General features: G+C 35.5%; 1 protein-coding gene across 1 annotated transcript in view; it reads right to left on the bottom strand.

Moving 5' to 3' along the window:
• LOC104619179 (dachshund homolog 1-like) overlaps nt 1–6,747 on the bottom strand; it is a 47,654-nt gene extending 40,907 nt beyond the window's left edge. The window contains exon 1 of the mRNA XM_010284965.1: nt 6,594–6,747. The gene's annotated coding sequence lies outside the window, so the exon portion shown is untranslated. The remainder of the gene's footprint in view (nt 1–6,593) is intronic.
• Nucleotides 6,748–11,675: the final 4,928 nt, after the last annotated feature.

An 11,675-nucleotide genomic window follows, 5' to 3' on the forward strand; every position in this document is an offset into this window, starting at 1 on the left:
ATCCAAATCACTAATAAACCAGATCAAGTGAAATTATATGAAAAGTATTTGTTGATGAAAAGTGTATTGTCAAGTAAGTTTAAAGCTTAAACACCCTCCTCCCAGATTCTTACAGTCCATCTTGTTTAACAATAAAATTGAGTTGCTAAAGCAACTGCCACCTTTACTCAATTCAACTACATTCATGTACATGTTTCTTCTTCATCAGGAACAAACAATTAGTAACAAATGAAAGAGATCATTACATCAAGTGCCCTTTTAGATCACCCCAATTAAAACTTTAGTTTAGCTGTATTTTAATTCTAAGATACCAAATTCTAATTTTCTGCTCTGATTGCTCTTGTTGACTTATCTTTGAAAGATGTACTCTCAGTGCAAAGCCTAGAGATTACTTAGCAAGATGCCAATGTTGGCATCACTTAATGTGTTGATTGGTTGTATTATCAGTAGCAGTTTAAAATAAATTACTATTAAACTATTATTGTCCTTGGCTGACAAAACACAATATTTTGGTGTTCGTTAAATATGAAACAATCACTATGAATAAACATGGAGAATAATGCTAGACTGTAACACTGATGTCTGTAATTTTATATTAAGAACTGCTGCAAAGTACGAAGCTGCTAAAAGCATATTACATTTTCGATTGAATTTCTACACCACACTTCCTCCCCAACCTTTCCTTTTTTTATACTTGCTGCTAACGTAGCTAATGGTTATACATTACCTATTGCTGCTGATTATGTCTGAAAAATATTAGCTTTTTGGAGCCAAGACCCACTAGGGACTACTTATAAGCTACACAAAATTAAGTTTCATTTTTAGAAGTTAAATCAGTGCACATCAGTAGGCGTCCAATGTGAAAAAAAATCTGCACTAGAGCCAAACTGATGCATATGCAAAAGTGCTGTTGTTGCCAATGACAGCTCTAATGCAAAAATACTGGAAACATTCAATATCTTCCTGTATTCAATGCAGAAGGGGGTGAGAAAAACAACTAAAAAGTACAGCATCTAAAAATCATCAGTGCCCCTTGGAACAGGAATAGCAATTTCAGAGTTGCATGAAATTCTATTAATTCTCCCAGTGGATCAGCTGTAAAAGATTATACAAAATACAGTATGTCCAACTTGTATTTGCTATGGCTAATCCTCTAACCTGATATTAAATCAATATGCTGCCAATGACAATGGGAAAAGCAGTGCAACACAGGACATTAACAAAAAGAAAGTATTTCCCTTTAGGGAAGGTCAGATGTTATGGAGGCTGGATAATGATAATTGTAGTGAACATGCTCAGGTTCCAGATCTGTTTTTAATACAGTATGGCTCTATCTGTAGCCAGGCTTTATATATGGCATGCCATTCTTCACCTCTGTAGCACTGTTAATAATATTATTTTTATTTCAATGTAATGTAAAAAATTGACATTTTTTTCTTTGGAGATTTATAGATCATTCTGATTTGGTTTGTTTACTTTAATGCACTTGTTTTGATATTCTCCACTGATAAATTCTTCAGAAATGTCCCAAATAAAAAGTTAAGTTGATATATGGTTGATGTTTCTTCCCATTCTCCAATGTATCTGAAAGCAACATCATGTTAGGGCAGTCTACTGATCCTAAACATATATAAAACCTCAACTCAGCCTTAAAGCCAGTACTACGCATCATTATTTTTGAAAAATGCAAATAATGTGTTGGCTATTTTGAAAGGGCTGGAGGGGAAGGTATATAGAAACTCTTTCTCATTCTAGCTACATCTACAGTGTGTTCCACCTAACAGAATTTAGTTAGCTACACTGTTACATGTGGCATCAAAACGGCCTTACAAGCTAGTCCAGTGGTCTATATAGAAGATTGTATCCTGTTTCCAATAATTGCCTACAGTGAGTGAAGAAGGAAAACGAAGAACAAGGCATGCACACAATGCAGCTTTCCTACTCACACTTCCTAGCTTCCAGAGATTTGTAGCTCAGGGGCTTCCTTTTGCAATATTAGCTCTTCGTGGTGAAAACACTTTCAAATAGCATTGCTTCTCTTTTAGTCTGGAAATTGTATATAATTTGTATGCTTTCATCATTGAAACTATCTGGTGAAGGCTTGCAAAAAATCCACATATACATTAGTATTTAACTTTTCTTCATAGGTAAATTTTTGAATAATTGCTATTTGTAACTGACTACTGACTTAGTGACATAAGCAACGTAAGGTAACACAGCTTGACTAACTCTACAGATGACTCCAGAAAGACATTTTTGTAATATCTCAGACTGAATATCTCCATCACAGGTAAAGGCATATTGCACAAGTATAAATGACATTTTTCCATTAACATTTTCTGTGAAAAATAAAACTGTTCTCTTGAATTTTAGCAGAAGATAAATAAAATAACCTGAAGTAAACCTGTGATTTTTACTTTAGGCAGTGTTTCCAATATTTTTCTCTTGTGTATGTAGTTGTAGATGGTAACAGTGCAGGAGACTCAGAGCAATAAAGCCAGTAGTTTGCTCTGTTTTCATAGGGGAATTTAGTTTGTAATCATGCATTTCTTTTATTAGTGTCAATGGGATACTTGCAACTTATTTTACATATCTCTTTTAAAATACTTAGCAACAGGACTGTGTCAATATAATACAGTCTTGACAGAAAACTGTTAGCTATCAGGGTGCAATTAATTCATCCCTTAGATTAATGGAAATTCAGCTCAGGGACAGTAAAGATTCAGACTCTTAGAGCTTAAAATAACATTACTATTACCCAAGAATATTGCAGTATCATGAAAGGCTATGGCTGTAACATAGTTTGGCATAACTGGGCCATGACTCAAAAAGGTGAACTTATGCAAGGGGTATGGAAGCATCTTTAGCCTTCTCACTAGCACCCACACAGCATTTTGCTGTGACCCACCTTCCATCACCCTTCATCCTCTCTGCAGCTGCACACAGACTTCCAGCATTTAATCTGGCAGAAAACAACAAATATACATTGGGAGAGAACAGACATATCACTTAAATTAAGCTCTTGGGAAATTTCTTTTCTCTTCCTTTTAGATGTGCATAGATATATCTGAATAAGAAAATATGCCCCCAATCTCATTTCTTTATTTTATGTGTGTATTTTTTTAATTATATTTTGTTACAGTTTATTACTTGTATTTCAGCAGTCCCCAGCAAGAAATAAACTTTGGTTGTTTTGGGTACTGTATATTGTTATTATCTCCTCTTTAAATGTACAAATAATTAAACACTGTATTTTTTTTGCAGAAGGTATTTATGGAGAAGTAAGAAAAACATATACGTGCTATACAAAAGGAAATAAAACTAACTAGAAGGCCCTGGTGACAGTGATAGCAAACAGGCTTGTCTAACACTTGCCTAAAATTACAAATATGGTGATTAGGGGCTATCCATTTAACTTCAGTATGGTCGGAAGACAGAGACTCGTTTGTGTTTAATTGCCAATTCTAAAGGATGGTTCAGACTTCTAAAATACAAGTAAGTAGAGTTAGGCAGTAAGTTCAATCATCTAAGCTCTTGAGCACCTGCAAGACTTTTGTTTTCACATATCAAAAGTGTTTAGAAGTTCTGGCTCACATATCCAAAAGCACTGTGCCTGTGGCAAGGTTTAGGATCACCCTCACCCTGACAAAGGTCAAAATGCCCGTACAGTACCCTAATGCTGTTCTATTTTAAACCAGGACAGACTCTACAACTTCTTCTGGAGGCACCCAAGGACTATATTATGCAGATCCTTCAGATCCTGCACATCACACAACTGAATATAGACAACAGGATCAGAGCAAAAGTATCTACTATCATATCCATGCACATCGGTATAGCCAGGGGCTGCTTGCTTATGTATTAATGTGACCATCATATCCCTAAAATATAGGCAACCTCCATCGCCACAGGTGGCAGGTCATGCACACATGCCAGTCCCATGACCTAAGGAAGACGTACACTTGCATTTCACAAATAGATGTATACCCTTTCTGTGAAAGGACACAATTGTATTTTTGTCATGCATGACCCCGGGATAAAAAGAACAGCGTTTACCAAAACCACTCATCTAGCCTTTGGCTAGATTTTCTGTTTCAAAAGCACCTTAGTACTGGAGGCAGGGAACAGACTGTAGGCCAGATGATCTTTTCTAGAAAGTTAGATCTTTGCTGGTAACCTCTACCTTTAATGCTATCATAGCTGGAACAAGATTACAGAATCATAGAATAGTTTGGGTTGGAAGGGACCTTTAAAGGTCATCTAGTCCAAACCCCCCTGCAATGAGCAGGGACACCTTCAACTAGATCAGGCTGATGAGGGATCTTCCTGCTTCACCTTCCCTTTGAATCCACACCTGTGCACTGAAAGGGATGCTAAATTCATCTGGACCAAAGGAGAGAAAAGAAGAATTCACCCAGTGATAAGAGTCCTTCTGACCCGTTGAATGAAACTCATTGTTGAGTTTCAGGTAGTGCTTATGCATTTCCTAATAAAGTCCAAATGATATTGCAAGCAGGTACCATAGTACAGAATTTCTTCTTTCCACAAATCCTGTTAATGAGTTCACACTTGTAGTCAAATACCTACAACTCATTTCTGAAAGTGTCAGTATCATAGTATCTAACTCATTTGTGGGCCAGGCGTAGTTCCCCTATTGTGCACAGGTTACTGTAATAGACTCTACTGTTTTAAAGATAATACTTAACTTTTTCTATACAGGTGGGAAACTCAAACTAGCTAGGTTTTTTTTTTTTTTTTATGAAGTGGTTTTCCAACATTGTCCTGATAGAGATTAAATCCATGGGGAGAAAAAATGCCTTTATGGTATATGAAAGGATTCCCAGAGATCTGTGGAAACCATGTCATGCGACGTGGAGACGTACTGAAAAAATCCAAAAGGGCTTGTGTCCCACCTGTTCACCCTGATAGATGATTTGTTGTGATGTGGAACCTCAAGGTAAGGAGCAGCAAGTAAAAAAGCACAATGAGAGAAGGCATAAAGAAGTCTCTGGTTTCTTTATGATGTTGTCTTTTATTTTAGCTCTTCACTCCAGATAAGAATAAGGTGTTTGGTTTGGTTTGGTTTTTTTTTAAAAAAAAAGCAATGACTGAATTTCACATTCACATTTTCTGTAAAACAAAACAATGCATTCCTTGCAAATTAATCCTGGTTGCTTATCCTGAAGTAGTGCAGCACTCTCATATTCAATAACAAGATTAGCTAACCTGTTGATGCTGAATGCTTTGCTTATTAAGTTGCTGTCTAGAGACATTGAGTGCACACATTTGTCAAAAAAATTACTAAGAACTTTCCTGTACATGCATGCACAGCTAAAACATTACATACTTTGCTAACTGTATTTCTTCCTTTAGGAAAAATTACATTCTTTACAGATTGCAGCAGATCTATTAGAAGAATGATAACTGTTGTAGAATTACTGTAGTTTATGATTAAATTTTGAAGAACCTAAGTCTCAGAACCACAAAAAACAACCACAAACATGCTCTTTCAGACCAGGTAGATATAGCAATATTTAATTCTTAAATAGCAATATTTTTTCATTATAAGATCTCAAAACATCACCAACATATACTTCATATACTTTTCATAAAACAACTCTGATGTGCCATAAATTTTAATGAGATTGCTTAAGAAAGTAAAGAGAGCAGGATTTGTCCCTGCTCTGTCATAGCCTTTGCTGAATAGAATACAACTGATTTATTGTGCTTGCAGGAGTAAGCAGGGAAAAATATTGTGACAAATACATTAGAAGTTAGTAGCTGCACAGATGAGGCTTATCTGGAATCAGTACAATATGGCTGCATTATTTCCTGCACTATCATTTTCCTCTGCATGCAACATACAACCATATTGTTGCAGAAGTTGCATCTGGGGAACACATGATCACTGAATTTGTGGGCAAAAAAATTCTTCATTCTAATATGAAACGCTAAGATCTTGGCTCCAAGCTACATGCTAGTGTGTACCTTAAATAATACTTGAATCAAGCTCTACTGTACACATGTAGACATCGTTAATACCAAATAAGAAATTTGCAGAAAATTTGGTAATACCCTTTGAAGTCTGTTCTTTGAAGACAGTACTTTAAGTGAAACAAGCTTATTTACAAAAGAAGTGCTTTTTGTGAATACTTTTATGGGACACACATTTCAAATAGCTCTAAATATAATTTCCACCTTGGCACTTCAGCAATTTAAAATAACTATTTATTAAAGAAACGTTTCTCTGCTTAGTAAATGAGATAAAGTTAAACAATAAGATACATTTCATTAGCCTGTAATCAAAAAAAAAACATTTAAGACAAATGTTGTTAAATACACCAATGTCATTTTCGTCGAATTATCTGTTGTGGTTTAATATACAATCTGTATTTTTATTTACTATATCTGACAGCTTCTAAATTCATTTCTTTGCTGTGGTTCCTTTAAAACCTGAATTACTAGAAAGTTTCAGTATTTAGTTAATCCAAATAATCTTATGAACTGATTAAGATAGAATGGTTATATTAATTTAGACAAATCTGCAACTGGCTCTTCTCCATCCCTTTAAGCTGATCTACAGAAAGGCCTACCTGGATGTTAGTCAGAAGGGTCTCTATGGAGGACAATCCATCAGGGAATAGAAAAGGAGATGGAAAACCCGGAGGTAGTGGTTGCCCATGCCCAGTTAGAGAAAGTTTGTCAAGGCTGTCTCTTGCGGTTGGTGTGGAGAGCGGGGTCTCATCTGTATGTGATTGAAACAAAAATATAGAACAAGTTACGCTTGTCTGTTTTTATTAGACCTCAGTAATGGCTTCCCTAGTGGTTTCCAGAACATTTATTGCAAATTGGTTCCTGCTATCAGGAGAAAATGCTTTCTGCTGAATTTTCTTTAATGAAAAAGCTGTGGAGATACAACAAGATAACATTAATGAGTAACTTTATAAGCCTTTTAAATGCAGTCTCTAATGAGACTGAGTTTACAGTGCCATAGAATCTTTTTAAAACAAATATTATCTCACATATACTTGTGATAATATATTCAGGCTGACTTTATGGGCACCTTCCCAATTATCTCATTTTAGTTTGTGCTCTATTTAGATTGACAATAGAATATTTTCTAGCATGACATATATTTTGTATACGAGAAGTATTTGAATATGAAGTTTCCCATGCAATTAACCCTTCCTGCTCTTAATGGTTTCACTTACAGCTCAGAAAATTCTGCAACACAGAGGAAAACTACAGCTCCTCAATGCATTTTTAATCAAGAAAATACACCTGATTCCCACAATTGAAACATGCTCTGAACAATACATGAAATTAACAGCATGGTTACAATCACTGGCCTAATTTTTTTAAGCACGGACATCTTCTTACAATTAGTGTTAAACTCCTTAGTGGGATCTTTGTAACAATCAGATCTGATCAGTTCTGACATCACAATGGGAAAAAACTCCCACAGCTTGAAGACTTCTAAGATTAAAGTTTCACAGATAATCTGTGAACGGATTATAAAGTAAGTGAAAAAAAAAAAAAACCAACTCACAGTTAATAGAAACTTCAATACCCTGTGTTGTTTTTTTTAAAAATTTTGAAATATTTTTAGACTACTGTTGATATGATACAGAAATTTAGGTCAATTTCTTTGCACCAGATGTTAATCTGAATTCTTCAAAAGGAAAACTATCTATACATATATATATAGATTCATATATCTATACATACTCTTTTTACCAAGGGCTCAGTCATTAACTGACACATATTGATATATCTCAATACAATAGAAGGACATCAGAATGTACTCTTGGTATTATGCAGATCTCTGCGCAGCTATTTGGCTACAGAAGAGTTTGTCAGACTTGCTCTTTTCCATTTGGCCTTTGATCATTATAAGATATATATGTTTTGGGGTATTTTAATTTCTTTTTATTTCTGCACTGCCTTTAATTATAGTTTCAGTAATAGTTACATATTTCTATTTATCCCATCAGGTACATTAGGAATTGTATATGAAAGTTCTGATCCTAGTTGCTTAAAAAGAGCTCTCTCTTTGACTGGGGTGCAGTATTTTCTTAAGTGGATGTGGTCTAGGACCCGGAAAATTGAAATCTGCAGCAACAAAGTGTTTGAGTGTAGGCTTTGACAACCCCAGGACCAGAAAACCGTAACTCAGTCCCAGTTCATCCCAGCAGTTCCTATCCACCATTACTCCAGCAGGAAGCCACCTCCATCAACCACGTTCAGGTGCAGATTTCTTGCCCCATCTCCTCACCAGCTCTGTCATGCTGGCCAGTATTTACAGTGATAGAGTAAAAGTCTCACCCACTATGTCCCTCTACAGAAATACCCAAACAGGCATTTGGACATTTGCTTCGGGGCTGGTCCCACTTAGCTCATTCTATAGCCAGTGGAGAGAAGCAGAAACCTGTTTAAGGTACTAATCCATCTGAACTGTCTTAGGCATCTACTGCAGGAGGACACAAATCTTCCTCCAGAAATGTCTGTTGACTGTAAGAGAAGCCTAAGCTGACTAGCTCAGATGGAATGATCTACCTTTGGTGAGATCAGTCCTACCATGGAAGCTGTTCTTCCTACTTCACTGTGGCTTAGGCTGAGAGTAGCCTACACAAGGAGCAAGACCCCATTTCATGTCCCCTATTTGTCACAGTATGTGCCACAATTACCGCTTTCTCATAAAGTCACCATTCAAAAGCTTACCAAGGTAAGCTTTGTGAAAGGAATTGTTGTTGACCAAGGAATGCTTCCGCCCATTCAGAGATATGAAAGATTTTTTAAGCTGTATTTATGTTTTCTAGTCATGTCACAAAGTGCTGAGAAAAACTGGTTGTAGATGACTGAACCATTTCCTATCTATCTACCTTACCCAGATTCAGAGCAGGCTCTGAAAAATGTACTCTGTGGATGTATCCTCTGTCCTCATGCTACCCCACAGCACCATGGATATCTCTGTAGCTGTTTTGCAGTAACATACTGAAGTTTGTCCCTAAATATGACTTTTTCTTTTCTTCCCAACTTTTAAAATACTACAGAAATATTCACCACTTCATTAGAAAAAATAAATTAGGTATTCCTGATTATTGCAAACTCACTTACTTTTCTCAAATCATCCTGCTAGTTCATCTTTTCAAATTCTACTGTAGTGTGAAAAATCATTACCAAATGTTTTTTTCCAAATGGATGTCAGAATTGTTATGCTTTCATTAATCAACAGAAACGAAGCAAAACTTAAATAAAACTGGTTAGACAATAGACTGATAAACACTACACAATATTACTGCATAGCTGAAAACTCTTTTTTCCTCTGCTGAAAACATGGCTTTCTAAAATTATTCCTACCCAACATTAAATACAAAAAAATAAAAAAAATTACAAAACCTTTTCTGTGTTATGTCACTGAGTTTTTTGGCCACAGAATTCTTTGTATCAGAGGTTCCAGTGAAGGTATTGGACTTGTATGGTATAGCAAGAAAGAGTCTGATCACTAGTATGCATGGCAGAGTTGATCCGTATAAATGAGAAAGTAAACTAAAAAAGACATCTTTTGCCTCTGGGTTTGTCAGAGAAAGGAACCAATGACCGCTCACACTTTCAAAGACAACTTAGAATCTTACTAATATTTTAGTCTCAAATTGCCAAAATATTTTAAAACATATTAGATAAAATTGACCCACTTAAAAATTCCATAAGCCTTAATTCGCTTAAAAACCATGCTCTTCCATGTAATTGCTGAGATATAGAAAGGCCCTAACACAGGTCTTGTCACAGAATTTAAGGAAGGGATTACATTTTTTACTGTACTACTACTTGAAAATTAAATATATGTTAAGTTTTCTGTACTATGTGCGTGCTCAAAACAAATTGTGAGGTTTGCAAAGATTTTCCTAACAATGTGTGGCATGGTTTTGCAATAGGCAAAGTAACTCAAAAAAGGTTAAAATGGTATGAACTCAAAATAATATTCAAACTCTTGTGTTATAATAAATAACAGAAACAAATTTACACTGAAGGGTAAGACTAGAGAGCTGAACTTACTATGAACCTATTTTAATGAAATGTCAACTCGGAAAAAAAAGGCAGACTAATGTGACTTTGTTTTCTTGATGTCCCATGTGAAATAAACTTTGAGTGTGAGTATGTTTGAAACAGAGCAAATGTACATATTATACACAGGAAGCATGGATATTTGTGGATGTGAGATAAGCGACGATTGAGGGAATCTTGAAAAAATGCATTTTTAAGAAAAACCACATTGTAAACACAGCCAATTAAAACATAACCACATATCTTAGTAGCAAAATAACATGACCTCTCGCCATTAAGGCATTTAAAAATCTTTCATTCCTGCAGAAGTCCTCTTTTCTCAATACAATGAAATACCTTTGTTTCCAAATAATCGTTGGCCTAACATCTTTTAAACTGTTGCAGAGGAGCTACTAATGTTCATCTTAACCTACTAGCAGAGCAATGCTGCAAAAATGGTGAGCCCTTGCTGGGAAACAGAGATTTGGCATTTTCAGTCTAAATGCATCAGAGGAAGCATTCGAAGACAAGTTAGGGCAAGAGGGGAAAGAGGGTCAATCTACAACTCCATTGTCAGAGTTGGGAGCACAACAGTGTAAAGAAAGGAGAAAAAAAAGAACGAACAAGGCAGAACAAAGAAGTGTCCAGGCCTGTCTTGGCTTGTGCTGGGAACTGAGACGTTATAAATTAACAAATAAACAAGGATAGGACAAGCTGTTACCCAAGCCTCTACAGTATTTGAGCAGAGATGAATATGTGCCTTGACATATGAACTAAATCACCATAATAGGCAAGTCTGAATGCAACACATATCTTTAAAATATTTGTAAATGCTACATCCACTCCATCCATTGTTCCTCAATTTCCAAAATTCACCTGTTTTTGTTCAAACCAGATTTTATCTGCGAACAGCAGCTGGTTTGGGCCAAACACAACGAACATTTTTCATTGTATTTGGTTTGTTGCCATTCTATTTTATTCTTTCACCAGATAACATGGAAACAGACATCCTGGAAGCTGTGACAGCTATTTAAACAATAATAGATGAATAGAGGTAGCCATTCTCTTGTCTTTGTTCCTAAAAGCAACTAGGATAAGTTCAGACTGGTCACCAATCAAACTGGAGAATATTGACATTGCCAGGACTTGAAAGCAAGTGATAATAGCTGGCTCCAAAAAATACTATACAGATTACTGCCTTTCTGTAATCGTCTATCGCTTTTTTGTAATGCATCTTGATGCTTTTTTGTTCTCTGTAAAATATTTCATATGTATTAGTTCCTAAAACAAGCTCCTTCTTATCATTTGAATGATGAAATAGGATCCTGTTTTCTCTTTTTACTATCATAAATCTGGTGCATACATTTTTGTGGAAACAATCTATTCCATTTGACTTGATATGATTTTGGTTTATGTTGTCAAACACCATATAGCACAAAGTTTTATATTTCACCTCCCTCATGGCTAGAGGCTTCAGGTGTGAGAAGCTCTTATATTTTAATTCATCGATAACTGTTGATTTATATTAACACAAAAGAGCAGAGGGTCCCATGTCCTAAACTGAAATGTTTATCAACTTCAGGCAGATAAAATAAAATAAACTAAACTAAAAATAATAAAATAAAATAAAA

This window comes from Phaethon lepturus, unplaced genomic scaffold, assembly GCF_000687285.1.
Source record: "Phaethon lepturus isolate BGI_N335 unplaced genomic scaffold, ASM68728v1 scaffold16514, whole genome shotgun sequence".
NCBI classification, from domain to species: Eukaryota; Metazoa; Chordata; class Aves; order Phaethontiformes; family Phaethontidae; genus Phaethon; species Phaethon lepturus.